Source organism: Camellia sinensis, unplaced genomic scaffold (genome assembly GCF_055761805.1).
Source record: "Camellia sinensis isolate YWXY unplaced genomic scaffold, ASM5576180v1 Unanchor3, whole genome shotgun sequence".
NCBI classification, from domain to species: domain Eukaryota; kingdom Viridiplantae; phylum Streptophyta; class Magnoliopsida; order Ericales; family Theaceae; genus Camellia; species Camellia sinensis.
The window spans coordinates 7645450-7657861 of record NW_028129178.1 but is presented as its reverse complement, the minus strand read 5'-3'; the positions used below and the strand labels follow the sequence as shown (position 1 = coordinate 7657861).

At 37.0% G+C, this 12412-nt stretch overlaps 1 long non-coding RNA gene and 1 other non-coding gene across 2 annotated transcripts; both read left to right on the top strand.

Annotated features, from left to right (window-relative positions):
- The first annotated feature begins 536 nt into the window (after nucleotides 1–536).
- On the top strand, nucleotides 537–2051 carry LOC114292510 (uncharacterized). Its single transcript, XR_014358580.1, has 3 exons — nucleotides 537–720; nucleotides 835–892; nucleotides 1682–2051. It is a non-coding gene; the product is annotated as an uncharacterized LOC114292510 (transcript).
- Nucleotides 2052–2382: 331 nt separating this feature from the next.
- LOC114309806 (uncharacterized) lies at nucleotides 2383–3506 on the top strand. Its single transcript, XR_014358644.1, has 3 exons — nucleotides 2383–2463; nucleotides 3054–3106; nucleotides 3210–3506. It is a non-coding gene; the product is annotated as an uncharacterized LOC114309806 (long non-coding RNA).
- Nucleotides 3507–12412: the final 8906 nt, after the last annotated feature.

Below are 12412 nucleotides of genomic sequence, written 5' to 3'. Positions count from 1 at the left end.
ATTACTTCTACTGTCGCCACTTCACCTCTACGACTACCATTACTACTACTATTGCCACCACTCCACTACTACCACTACCATTACCTCTCTTTCACCCCTGCCACTCCATTTACACTACCACTACCACAACTTCACCACTAATCTCTGTCGCCATCACCATCACCACCACCACCACCACCACCATCATCTCTTATCCACCACCTTCACTACTGCTACCGCTCCTTTTCCTCTATCACAAAAAATTAGTTCATGATTTTTAGTAATAAAAAAAAATAGGCCGCAGAAAAATATTTTTCATTGACTACAAAAAATTAACTTTTATTTTAGTGGAAAATATTTTTCATTAAAATATATATGAAACAAATAAATTTTCAACCTTAATAATGGAAAGAAAATGAAAATTATTATTTATTTATTTTTATTATTTAAATATTCATTTATGATGAATTTTTTTTTTATTTTTTTTTTCTCATCCCGCCCACTCGGTTCCCCCATTTTTTCTATTCCCGCGCCCCCCAAAATCCCCAATCTCTTAGAACAAAAAAAAACCCTAAATCTAATCGTGTCCCTCACATCACTCTCTCAGTCACCTCTCTCTCTCTCACCCTCTCGTTCATCTCTGCACCGATCTCGTTCATCTCTGCACCGATCACTCTCTCACTCTCTCGTTGTTCATCTCATCTATTCGCACCGATCATCGCACCGCCGATCTACTCACAGGTAAACTCTCTCTCTCGGCCTGATGGTTGTTATATATATATATGTATCTGATATATATATATATTAGATATATCTCTGATCTAATCTGTCTCCCTCACTCTCTCATCTCATCAGATCAGTCTCATCTCTGTCTCTCCCTCTCTCGCCCCGATAGACTCACACTATCTCACAGGTAAGCCTATCTCTCTCTCTCTCTCTCTCTCTCTCTCATCTCTACACTGCACCGATCGAATCTGTGTGTGTAATGTCTCCCTCATTCTGTGATGTCTGTAATGTCTGTATGTTAATCTGAATCTGAAATGTTGATCTTAGTTGATTACACTGTGTAATCTGAAATCTGATCTTAGTTGTGTCTCACACTGTGTAATGTTGATCTTAGTTGTGAAATCTGAAATCTGTATGTTAATTTTATTAATTTTTAAATCTAAATTTGAATCTGAAATATGAATTTGTTTTGTTTGATCTGAAAATTGGTTCTGATTGTTAATTGATAAGCATGCTATCTTTGTGATGGGTTTGAATGTTGTATGAAGAATTTTTACATTTTTTTTTTTTGTAAACAACATGGATTCTACTAACCTGATGAAGTAGTTTTCTTTTTCTTTTTCTTTATAATGATCTAATTGACTAGTTGAGAGGCATAGTATACTAGTATTAAACTGTGCTAGTATAATTGAGAAATATCAAATGTGCTAGTATACTAGTATTAAACTGTGAACCCTGGTTTAGAATAATGGGTATTATGAAAAAGAAGGTTTAGAATGAAAAGAAGGATTTCAGTTAGGGTGATAATTTTTAATATATTGTGTAGCAGCTCTCAGCAGCTAGAAGTGTTGAAACATACATTTGTATTTTATTTATCTAGATGTTTGGGTGTTTTGCTTTGGGTATTTTAAAGCATACATTTGTATTTAAAACATGAATGACATGATAATATAAATGTATCTTTTGTTGATCCCAGTTGATATGATTTTCAACTCCGTGTGAAGTGTGTGAACATCATACTTGCAGAAATTGCCTATGAAGAACCAGATAAGGTTTAAAACCTAGTTGAGAAAATTAAGCTAAATAATGCACATGGATTGTTAATTGATTTTGAAAATTCAGATTCAGATTCTGAAAATCAATTAACAATCAGAAAATTGACAACCTGTTGATTTTGTTAATTGATTTTGTTAATTGATTCTGAATCTAAAAATTGCCTATTCTGTGACTGTATGTTAATTGATTCTGAAATCTGAATTAATTCATTAAGTTTAATTCATTAATTATTAATTTTGGAGCATTTTAGAAAATATGAGAAAAAAGGTCCAAAATAAAGATTGACAAAATGGGGGAAAAAAAGGTTTAAAAATAAATTTTTGGAAAAAAAGTTCAATCCGCAAACCGCCCGGGGCTTTGGATTTGTTGTATTTTGACAACGAACAAGTTGTTGATACTATTCTGGCCACTGGAAATATGATTGATATGGAAGGCTCACAGGTGAGTTCAGTCCAATGGGTCATTACCATATTAGATGTACAAGGACATAGCTTTTATGTGTTCAAACCAGCAATACAATATTATTTTTTACTCTTAAGGGTCTTGTATTTGTAGCTTTTCATCGAATAAAAGATAATATTGTCATTGCCTAAAGGCAGGGTTGCATTTTTTTTTTTTTGTAGATGAGGGAGCAGAAACGGGCTGCTCTTTTGAAAGAAAAAAAGGGCCTCTAGTGGATTGACAAGCCCTCCCCGTGTCATTGTGAGTATCCTGTATATGATATTTTTTAAAATGTTTGTATTGTTTGGACTCAGATGAAATATTCAATTAATTTTGGTCAATAGTGTGACAGTATTTCAACACCACGTCAACTAAACTATCAATTAATTAAATAAATAGGCTTGAATCTCATCTTATTGGACTAAGGATGCATACCATGAGCCCGTCTAGGCTTGAATCTCATCTTATAAAGTGATATTGTTATCTTTTTATGCAGAAATGAATATTTTAGTATTGATGAGATTCTATGTAATTCCTACTATCCAAACATAACTTTAATTTGCATACTTACTGATGAGAGGCTAATCACCCTATTCCATGAACATGTATGATCTCCCTATTGATGGACCCTCTGCATGTGAGTTCCTACAAAATAAATTTGTGTATTCTACAATCCAAGACAGGTAGGAACCCTTTAAGTCCAACCCTTCCCATTCCCATCAGACATGAAAAAATTCCCCAGGTATATTATAATAAGAGTTTATTACACTATTTTGGACTACATTGAATTCCATTATTATTATTATTATTATTATTTTTATTATTATTATTATTTTCTTTTTTGTGAGCAGGGAAAGCTTTGGTTTCTCCAATTGAGAGATAAGCAGTTGTTCCTAATGACAACGTAAGTTTTCTTTCCACAGTCTTCATTGTCTTCATTATTGGTGTTTAAATAGTTGGTTTCTCCAAAAGATTATAATTTGCAACTGTTATCTATTTATTTGTAGGTCAAAAGGATAAATTTTTCCGAGGGGAAGATCTGATTCTAGAAGTAAGGAATTTGCAGCTTGATTTTTGAAATAGGCTCAAAATTGAAATCTTGTTGGAAATTTTTTATTTTTTTATTTTTTGTAAGAGCATTTAAATATCCAATGTGTTGATTGGTGAATTTTAGATTTTATTTTATTATTTTATTTTTTTTTAGGATTGGGGTGAATTTTATAATTTAAATATGCTTTTATGAACATGTACAGTTTAATTGTTCTTTGTAAAATATTGAATTTGATGGTTTTATCAATTTTTATTTTTATTTTCTGTTATGATGTTTTTGTGAATGGAATGTAAATAATCAGCTCTTAGAGAGTGAGGGACGGCACCACCGTCGGAAAAAATAGAAAATTTTAATATTTTTATTAATTTTGTTACAGGTTTTACTTTTTGGGATGACATTATACTGTCGCAAAAAATAGAAATTATATTATTTAAAATAGAAATTTTATTATTTTTTAATATTTTTTGCGACGGCATTACACTGTCGCAAAAAATAGAAAATTTCATATTTTTTATACTTTTTGCGACGGCACCACACCGTTGCAAAAAACAGTGTTTTTTCAAAAAAAAAAAAAGACTATTAGCAACGGTATTTTTTGCCGTCTCAAATAATATTTTTAGCGACGGTAAAATAGGGCCGTCGCAAAAAAGTCAAGAAATTTCAAACGCTATTAGTGACTGTACGGTGCCGTCGCAAAAAGGCAAAAGTGCTGTCGCAAAAACTCTTTTGCAACCCCTGCATTTGTGACCCCCCTCTTGCTGTCGCAAAAAGTCATTTTGCCGTTGCAAAAAGTATTAGCGACGGCATTAGGAGTATTAGCGACGGTATTTTACCGTCGCAAAAAGTCAATTTTTTTGTAGTGAGGGAATTGATTTTAATGATATCTTCTCCCTAGTTGTAAAGATGACTTCCATTCGAGTAGCTCTGGAATTAGCAGCTCACTTGAATCTGGAGATAAAACAGATGGATGTCAAAATTGCCTTTCTCTATGGTAATTTGGAGGAAGAAATCTACATGGAGCAACCAGAAGGATTTGAAGTTAAAGGGAAACAGAATCTAGTCTGCAAACTGAAGAAGTGTTTTTATGGCCTAAAGCAGGCGCCAAGACAATGGTACAAGAAGTTTGATTCATTCATGGTGGATCATGAGTACACAAGAATGGTAGCAGACCAGTGTGTATATTTCCAAAAGTTTTTGAATGGAAACTTCATCATTCTACTGTTGTATGGCGATAATATGATGATCATCGGACATGATATTGCTATGATCAACAAGTTGAAAAAGGACTTGTCGCAGTACTTTGACATAAATAATTTAGGCCCTGCACAGCAGATTTTGGGCATGAAGATTGTTCGTGATAGGAAAGCTAAGAAGATATGGTTGTCATAGGAGAAATATGTTGAATGGGTGATTGAAAGGTTCAACATGAAAGATGCCAAGCCAGTCAGCACACCACTGGCCAACCATTTCAAGGTGACAAAGCGTTCGTGTCCCACGACTAGCTCTGAAAGGAAAGAAATGGAGGCAATCCTTTATTCTTCCGCAGTAGGGAGTTTGATGTATACAATGGTGTGTACCCGGCCAGATATAGCTTGCGCAGTTGGCGTTGTGAGCAGATTCCTCGCCAATCCAAGAAAGGACATTGGGAGGTTGTCAAATGGATTCTTTGGTACTTGAAGGGAACTTCAAAGATGTGTCTATGTTTTGAGGGAGCTAAACCAATTTTGGAGGGTTTTACAAATGCCGATATGGCGAGTGATCTTGATGGTAGAAAATCTACATTAGGATTTTTATTCAACTTTGTAGGGGGAGATGTTTCATGGTAGTCCAAATTACAAAAGTGTGTTGCTTTATTTACAACAGAGGCAGAGTACATTGTTGCCGTAGATGTTGGAAATGAAATGTTGTGGTTAAAGCGGTTTCTCCAAGAATTGTGTCTACAGTAAGACGAGTACAAGGTACATTGTGATAGTTAGAATGTAGTTAGAATGCAATTGATCTGAGCAAGAATTCTATGTACCACTCACGTACAAAGCACATAGATGTCCGGTATCATTGGATACGAGAAGTGATGGAAAAACAGCTGATGAAGCTGGTGAAGATTCACATGGACAAGAATCATTCTGACATGATGACTAAGGTTGTCACTAGAGACAAACTGGAAGTTTGCAAGAATTTGACCAGGATAGACTTCAAGTAAGAAGTCAGTTATCCATATGAGTGTGGAGGGGGAGAATTGTTAATTCTAGCCCACATGGAGGTTGGAGGTTAGGTCTCCAAGTCAAGAAATAGGAGGGTAGAGGGAAGATGACTGTTGGTAGTTGGCAGCCCAATAATTTCCTTATATTGCCCTTGTTTCCTTCTCTTTTATGTATAAATAAAGGCTGGGAGGAAGAGAAAAAATAACATAGAAAAAAGTAGAAAACACAGAGTGTATGTATCTGTGAGGTGAGAGTGCTATAGAGAGGGAGTGAGGTGTGAGTGTTGTAAACTCCCTCGGGAAATTCTATAGTGGATATCTCTCCGCCGACGTAGGAAGTTGCCAAACCATGAAAATATCTTGTCTCTTTTCTGTGTGTGATTCATTTCTGGTGTCCCTTGATCCTAGCACCTTTAATTTGGATTATAAAGTTAAATTAATAGGTTTGAGCTTTTATTTTTAAACCTATTAATACCATAAGAATTAAAAACAATTCCGAGCTTGTAAAATTTGACAAAATTTGAAGGCCTAAGGCGACCACCTTGCTCGTCTTAGAATAGGGCCAACCTTGGCAATATCTATAAGATATTAGTTTAAAAAATTTATATCTTGAAATATTATTCTAAAAAATATATATATTGTAGAAATCTAATTTTTTTTGTGATATGAGATGTTTCATGAATCTAAATCGTCTCCAATCATTTTTCATCTCTTTCGTAAGTCATGCACTCAGAATAAATTTAGGTTATACATTTTATAGTGTTTTCTTTCATAACTGTATAATAATACGAAAAGACTATGGTACACAGTATGCACGATATGCATCTTAGAACTAAAGAAAAAAATGATATAATTTCATACTTTTTGAATCATAACTAAAAAAAAAGGACAAAAAGCACTTAACCTCCCTATGGTTTTGGGTTGTTGCAGATGACTCCCTTGAGGTTTGGAAATATGCAAACATCTCCACTATGGTTTTGGACTCATCTGCAATTGCCACGCTGTTAACTTCTACGTCAAAAAGACAAATTTACCCTTACATAAATACAAGGCAACTATAGCTGGTTTTTCGTACTCCTTGGAGGGATTTAGTCTCCTCTGGTACAATAGCTCTATAGTTCAGACTCCCGTGGTTCTGAATCTGGTTTCACAAGTGCAATGTGAAATAGAAAAAAACAAATGAGAGTCCAAATCCGACAAATCCTAAGAAATCCATTAATCATTAGAGATACAAAAAATAGACTGCATTGCAGATTTCAAAATCGCCACCTAAATATTTTTGGAAAATTTAGGAAACTTGTGACTCATGCCAAAGGCCACTTGTCCGTTATAACCAAAGTTGTCTCGGTTTGGCAACTTAGGTTTGAGAGGGGAAGGTCATGAATTGAGCACCCCCCTCACCTAATTAAAGATCGGCCTCTACTAATCATGATGTGAATTTTATCAACATTATATGCTCTTGTTCTGATTTTGTTATACTATCTTACTATGTGAGGCACACAAGTATAGATTGTTTCGCTTACTTTGGAAATGACTTGATTTTATGTGATGATTTTAAAAGAGTTTTGAGTGCACACAACTCAAAACGAAAGAAATGAGCTCGTATATACATTTGATCAAAATCATTCCTAATGCAAGTAAACTAACTTTCAGCCACAGGCATTCAAACAGTTCATTTCGAGTAAGCATGCAGCCTCATGGTAAGATGCTACGCATGGCAACAATATCACACATGAATATGCTAAAGCCAAAAATGCTCAACTAGTACTTGGAGGTAAGCCAAAGAAAAAGAAAGAAATTAGAAAAATGCATGACCCTAACAATGCACATGACTAATGCAACACATATAGGAATACAACTATTAGGTTCGACTTATTAACATGTCATATGGATTCACTCAAAGCATGCGGTAACGCACGTATTCAAGCAAGTATGGAATGACAATGATATTAAAAAATGATGAATCGAACCTTAATACATTGAAAAATGGATGCAAAGCATGTTAATGATATGAAATGAAAACATGATACTATATACAACCATGGTAAGCATGTAAATAAAACGGAGAAAGAAATGGGGATTGGAAGACATACATCACATATTATAAATTTTCCCTAGCACAAGAGGGTTCGAATGACCTAATTAACTAATTATTACAGACACTAATGAATGAACTAATTAATTAACTGATTATTACAAAATACTAATGAATGAGCTAATTAATTAACTAATTATTACAAAATAAATATCAAAGCTACTAATCTAATGGACTTGAATGAGCGACGAGTCGCATGCACACAAGCAAGAACATCCTCTAGAAACCTCTCTGTTTGCTGCCAGAAGTTGCCTTGTTAACAGTCAGAAAACAGTTCTATTTCGGCCTCAAAATCTGTTCTGTTTTGTTAGAAAATTACCATTGCCGTACAACATGCTTGGCCGGCCGTACATAATAATGGCCGGATGACCATTGTTTCTGATGAAAACCTTGCTACTACAAAACTAGAACAGAGCAAAACAGAGTGTTTTCAAAAGCTGTTCATCATTCTTGCACGCTCATGTCATGAAGATTTTCAAGGAGAGAGTAGGTTTGCTTCCTAAATCATCAGCCATTGCAAATTTGTTGCATGATGATCTTTAAAAGCAAAAGGAAAAGACTTGGCTAAACACAAAACAAAGCTATTCTCCTTACTTCCTTCCTATCGTGAAATGTATTCAAGGAAGAGGTAGTCATGCTTCACACAAGATATTATGTGATGATCATATAGCACTAAAATGGAAAATAACAACAATTCAAAAATTATTGTCAACTCCTCTCCTTACGCATGAAATAAGGATGAAACATCCATTTCTGTGCTTCAAAGTGGAACTAGGAGAGAGTTTTCAACACTTCTCAATAAAGAGCTCTCTAGGAGCAACAAAGCAAGTAAGAGGAAAATCAAGGAGTAATCTATCTATCAACGTTTAAACACACAACTTTCCAAAGTTATTGACAACTCCTCTTTTTCGTGGAACAAGGATGAGACATCCATTTTCATGTTTCGAAAATAATCGACAAGAGAGTTTTTTAACACTTTGAACACAGAAGGAGTACCTAGCTTCAAGGTGGACAACAACTATGAAAACAAGAAATTTAACACTAGTTAATCAAACTTGTGGCGGGGTGGCTAAGCCTAAGCTCTAATAATCTCATGACCACAAGGTTCAAGAAACATAATGAACGCTATAACAAAGTGAAAATGATCAATTCAAACGAATTGGTCGCTATATCCTAAACACGCCAAATCCGAGAGGACTTACAACAACACAAATATGATATTTAAAGCATAGGAAGTAAGATGACATATAGCAGGGAGGACTAGGACCCTTTTATAAGCCCATATTCAATTCATATCACACAAAAACAATCTAAAAACAGTGCTAAAATGTATTGAAATTTAACCAAATGAAGTGAAAAGAGAGTAAAAAAATGAAAGAAGACAAAAGGGGTGCATAACTAGTGAGCTAGCCAATGAAAGGGTGGCTAACTCACTCACTTTTAACAAAGTTTTAATTACATTTTAAGCTTAAAATAGCTTTGAAATTAGTACGTAAAGACAAAGAAAATAGAGAGGAAAGATGGTGAAAGAGTTCAAAATTCACCTTTGGAAAGAGAGGATGAGCTTCTTAGTTAACAAACCTCACTCTCGACACTCTCAAGTATCCGAAATTATGTTCAAGAACCTCAGCAAAAGCTTCAAGTTTAAGCTTGTATGGTGTATCTGTTGTGTATCTATACTGCAAGAGGGTAGTGAGGTGTGTTGGACAAGCTATAGACTATTAGGGATTTTTTCTAACCCCAAACAGTGAGGAAGGGTGTTATATTTATAGAAAAATAGCTTCTCACATAAAAAATATCTATAAAAGGGACAGCTGGTCCAAAGCATGTGCATGGGAGCAGCTAGTTGCTACAAAATATCTGATGCGTAGAACATAGTCGACCAACCATGAGGATGTACGGCCGGCCTAATCAAAATGGCTTGCCGGCCATATGTTGGCGAAAAAAAATAAGGTTTTGGTCCAAATAGGGTGCAAGGTTTAGGTTTTAAAGCTCAAAATTGAATTCTTTTCCTGAAGATATGAACGATTGCATAGCGTAACATTTTATCATTGAGTGTTCAGTGTGAAGCGCCCAAGTCTTAAAGGTGGTCAAAATGGGGTGTCTACAGTTGCCCCTCTTTAATAGAGCTCGAAGTCATTTCATGACGTGAGTGAATGTCAAAACTCGAAGACGACCCATGTGACAAGGCTATAAGACTTGGGCAAACAAACAAAACGTAAATGCAATTGGTTGAACTCGAAAGTTACCTACGTATCCCTTTACAATGAATCAAACCAGCGTAGTTCAAGGGTAGAATACAATTGATATTTAAATACAATGCAACAGTTGAAACCACGAACGAGCATACTGTCCGAAAATCATGAAGATGAGATGAATACAATGTAAAAATTGAAACCACAAATGAGCATGCCGCTCGAAGATCATGAAGATGAGATGTGAGACAAGCCAAACTACGTATCACATAGAAAGGGCGAACAGATGCAAGCCAAACCACGCTTCGCGTGGAAAGGGTAAAAGCTTCATGCCAAACTATGCTTCGTGCAAAAATGGTGGGGGTGCAAGCCAAACTACGCTCCACGCAAAAAAGGTAAAAGCTCCATGCTAAACTACGTTACAGGTAGAAAGGGTGGAGGGTGCAAGCCAAACAATGTTTCTCACAGAAAGGGAAAAAGGGTACAAGACAAACTATGATTCGCGTAGAAAAGATAAAAGCTCTATACCAAACTACGCTTTGCATAGAAAGGGTGGAGGATGCAAACCAAACTACGCTTCGTGCAGAAAGGGAAAAGGGGTACAAGCCAAACTATGTTTCGCGTAGAAAGGGTAAAAGCTCCATGCCAAACTACGTTTCAAGTAGAAAGGGTGGAGGATGTAAGTGAAACTACGCTTCGCGCAGAAAGGGAAAAGGGCTACAAGCCAAACTACGCTTCATGTAGAAAGAGTAAAAGCTCCATGCCAAACTATGCCTCGCGTAGAAAGGGTGGAGGGAGCAAGCCAATCTATGCTTCACACAGAAAGGATAAAAGGGATACAAGCCAAACTACGCTTCATGTAGAAAGGGAAAGGGGAATGCAATCCTAACTGCGTCTTACGTAAGGAGGAACGGTACAAGCCAAACTACGTTTCACTTAGAGAGGGATGAAAACGAGCTAAATCACACCGTCTGGTGATAAGGGTTGATACAATGAGATGAATGCATATGAATGCAAAATACAATGTGGTGCATGTTCCATGCGACATAACATGCAACATAATAGAAAAGATAAACAAGAAGCGGTGGCTTTGAAAACACCTCATAGGGGGGGAGTGGCGATGAATAACCCTGTTTTGCCAGGGATCTTCTTCTTCGTTTTCTGTTTTTCAAACTTCTACCTTCAATTCACAGTCAAAGGTTCTCACATGCGAAAAAGACGATAAAACTGCTTGAGCTTGAGGTCAAGGCACATTCATGCTTCGGAGAAATGGCGAGACCTAGAATGGTGTATACAGAATGGAATTTCAGAATTGTCTGCAACTGAAACAAACTCAAACATTCTAATTTTTTCCACTTTAAAGATGAATATAAGAGCAACCATGCTGAAAACTAGCCAAAAATCCAGAAAAACACCTTAGAACACCGCAGAACAGCCAGCCGCCAAAAGAAGGGTCGGCCGTACAACATATTAGCCTGCTGGCCAATTGTTGTGGTTACGGGGGCAAAATCGGGTTTTCAAGCCGTGGCTCATTAAAAACACATTTTGGCTTCACATTTCACACCCATACTTTTTGAAAATGCTATCCCTCTCTCTCTAGGCTCTCTCTCTCTCTAGATTTCCATCCTACTTGCTTTACCCAACGACCCAAGCAAATTTTTTCCGCGAAACCCATTTGGTCCTCTACGTTTTGAACTGAATGAATTTTGATTCGGTCAAGTTTTGGGTTTCTCATTGTTTTTTGCTCGTTTCTCATGGGTTTTCTTGGTTTTCGTATTCTTGCTCTCGCACTTCTACTTTTTCCTATCATTTTCTATCTCCTAGGGTTTTTTTTAACCTATTTCTCTCATTTTTCTTATTTTTCTCTCACCACCCACCACATTCTCCATGGCTGATGATATTCCACGTGATGATGCCCCTCTCGAGGTGCATATTCCTCTGCCTGCCGCTGGTCTGGAGTCCCTGATGATAAAGGAGACACACAGGGCAGTAGAGGATATTGCCACTAACATCGCCGCGGAGGATATTTACCCCCCAGAGCATGTTCCCGAGTTACCACCACTGAGGGTCAGGCCATTCGACCCAGCCACCTACCACCCATGCACGCATACGATGGCCTCCGATGGCATGCTGAAATTTGAGGACTTTGCCTGGGGCATGCCTGAGGACTTCTTTTTGCAAGAGCGCACCCCAAACCTCTCCCATGACGCTTTTGAGGTAAGAAATTTAGCTCCTTTTATGCACTTTGCTTACTTTGACATTCATTACAACCGTTCATCTTGCAATGTATTTAACAAATTCCTCCTTCAACATAGGGTGACGCCTATGCCTGGAGGGGTTATGGTGCAGTGACAGCGAAAGACTGGTATCAGGAGCTCCTCGCTCGAGTTCGAGAGATGGTGGACGAGGTAGGCTTTAGCTTATTCTGCTCTGGGCTTTCATAGCTGTAAGTGAGCTGGTCCTTGCTCGGCGCCCTAGTGGAGAGGTGGTGGGACACCACCAACTCCTTCCACTTCTCCATTACTAGGGAGAAGATGATGACGCCCTACGACTTTTCTATGATCATGGGGCTACGAGTAGGGGGCTATCTGATCCCCTTCGATCTAGACATAGGCCAGTGGCGGGCCGCCTGGATCTATCTTCTAGGAGTACGCCCTCCTTTGGATAGG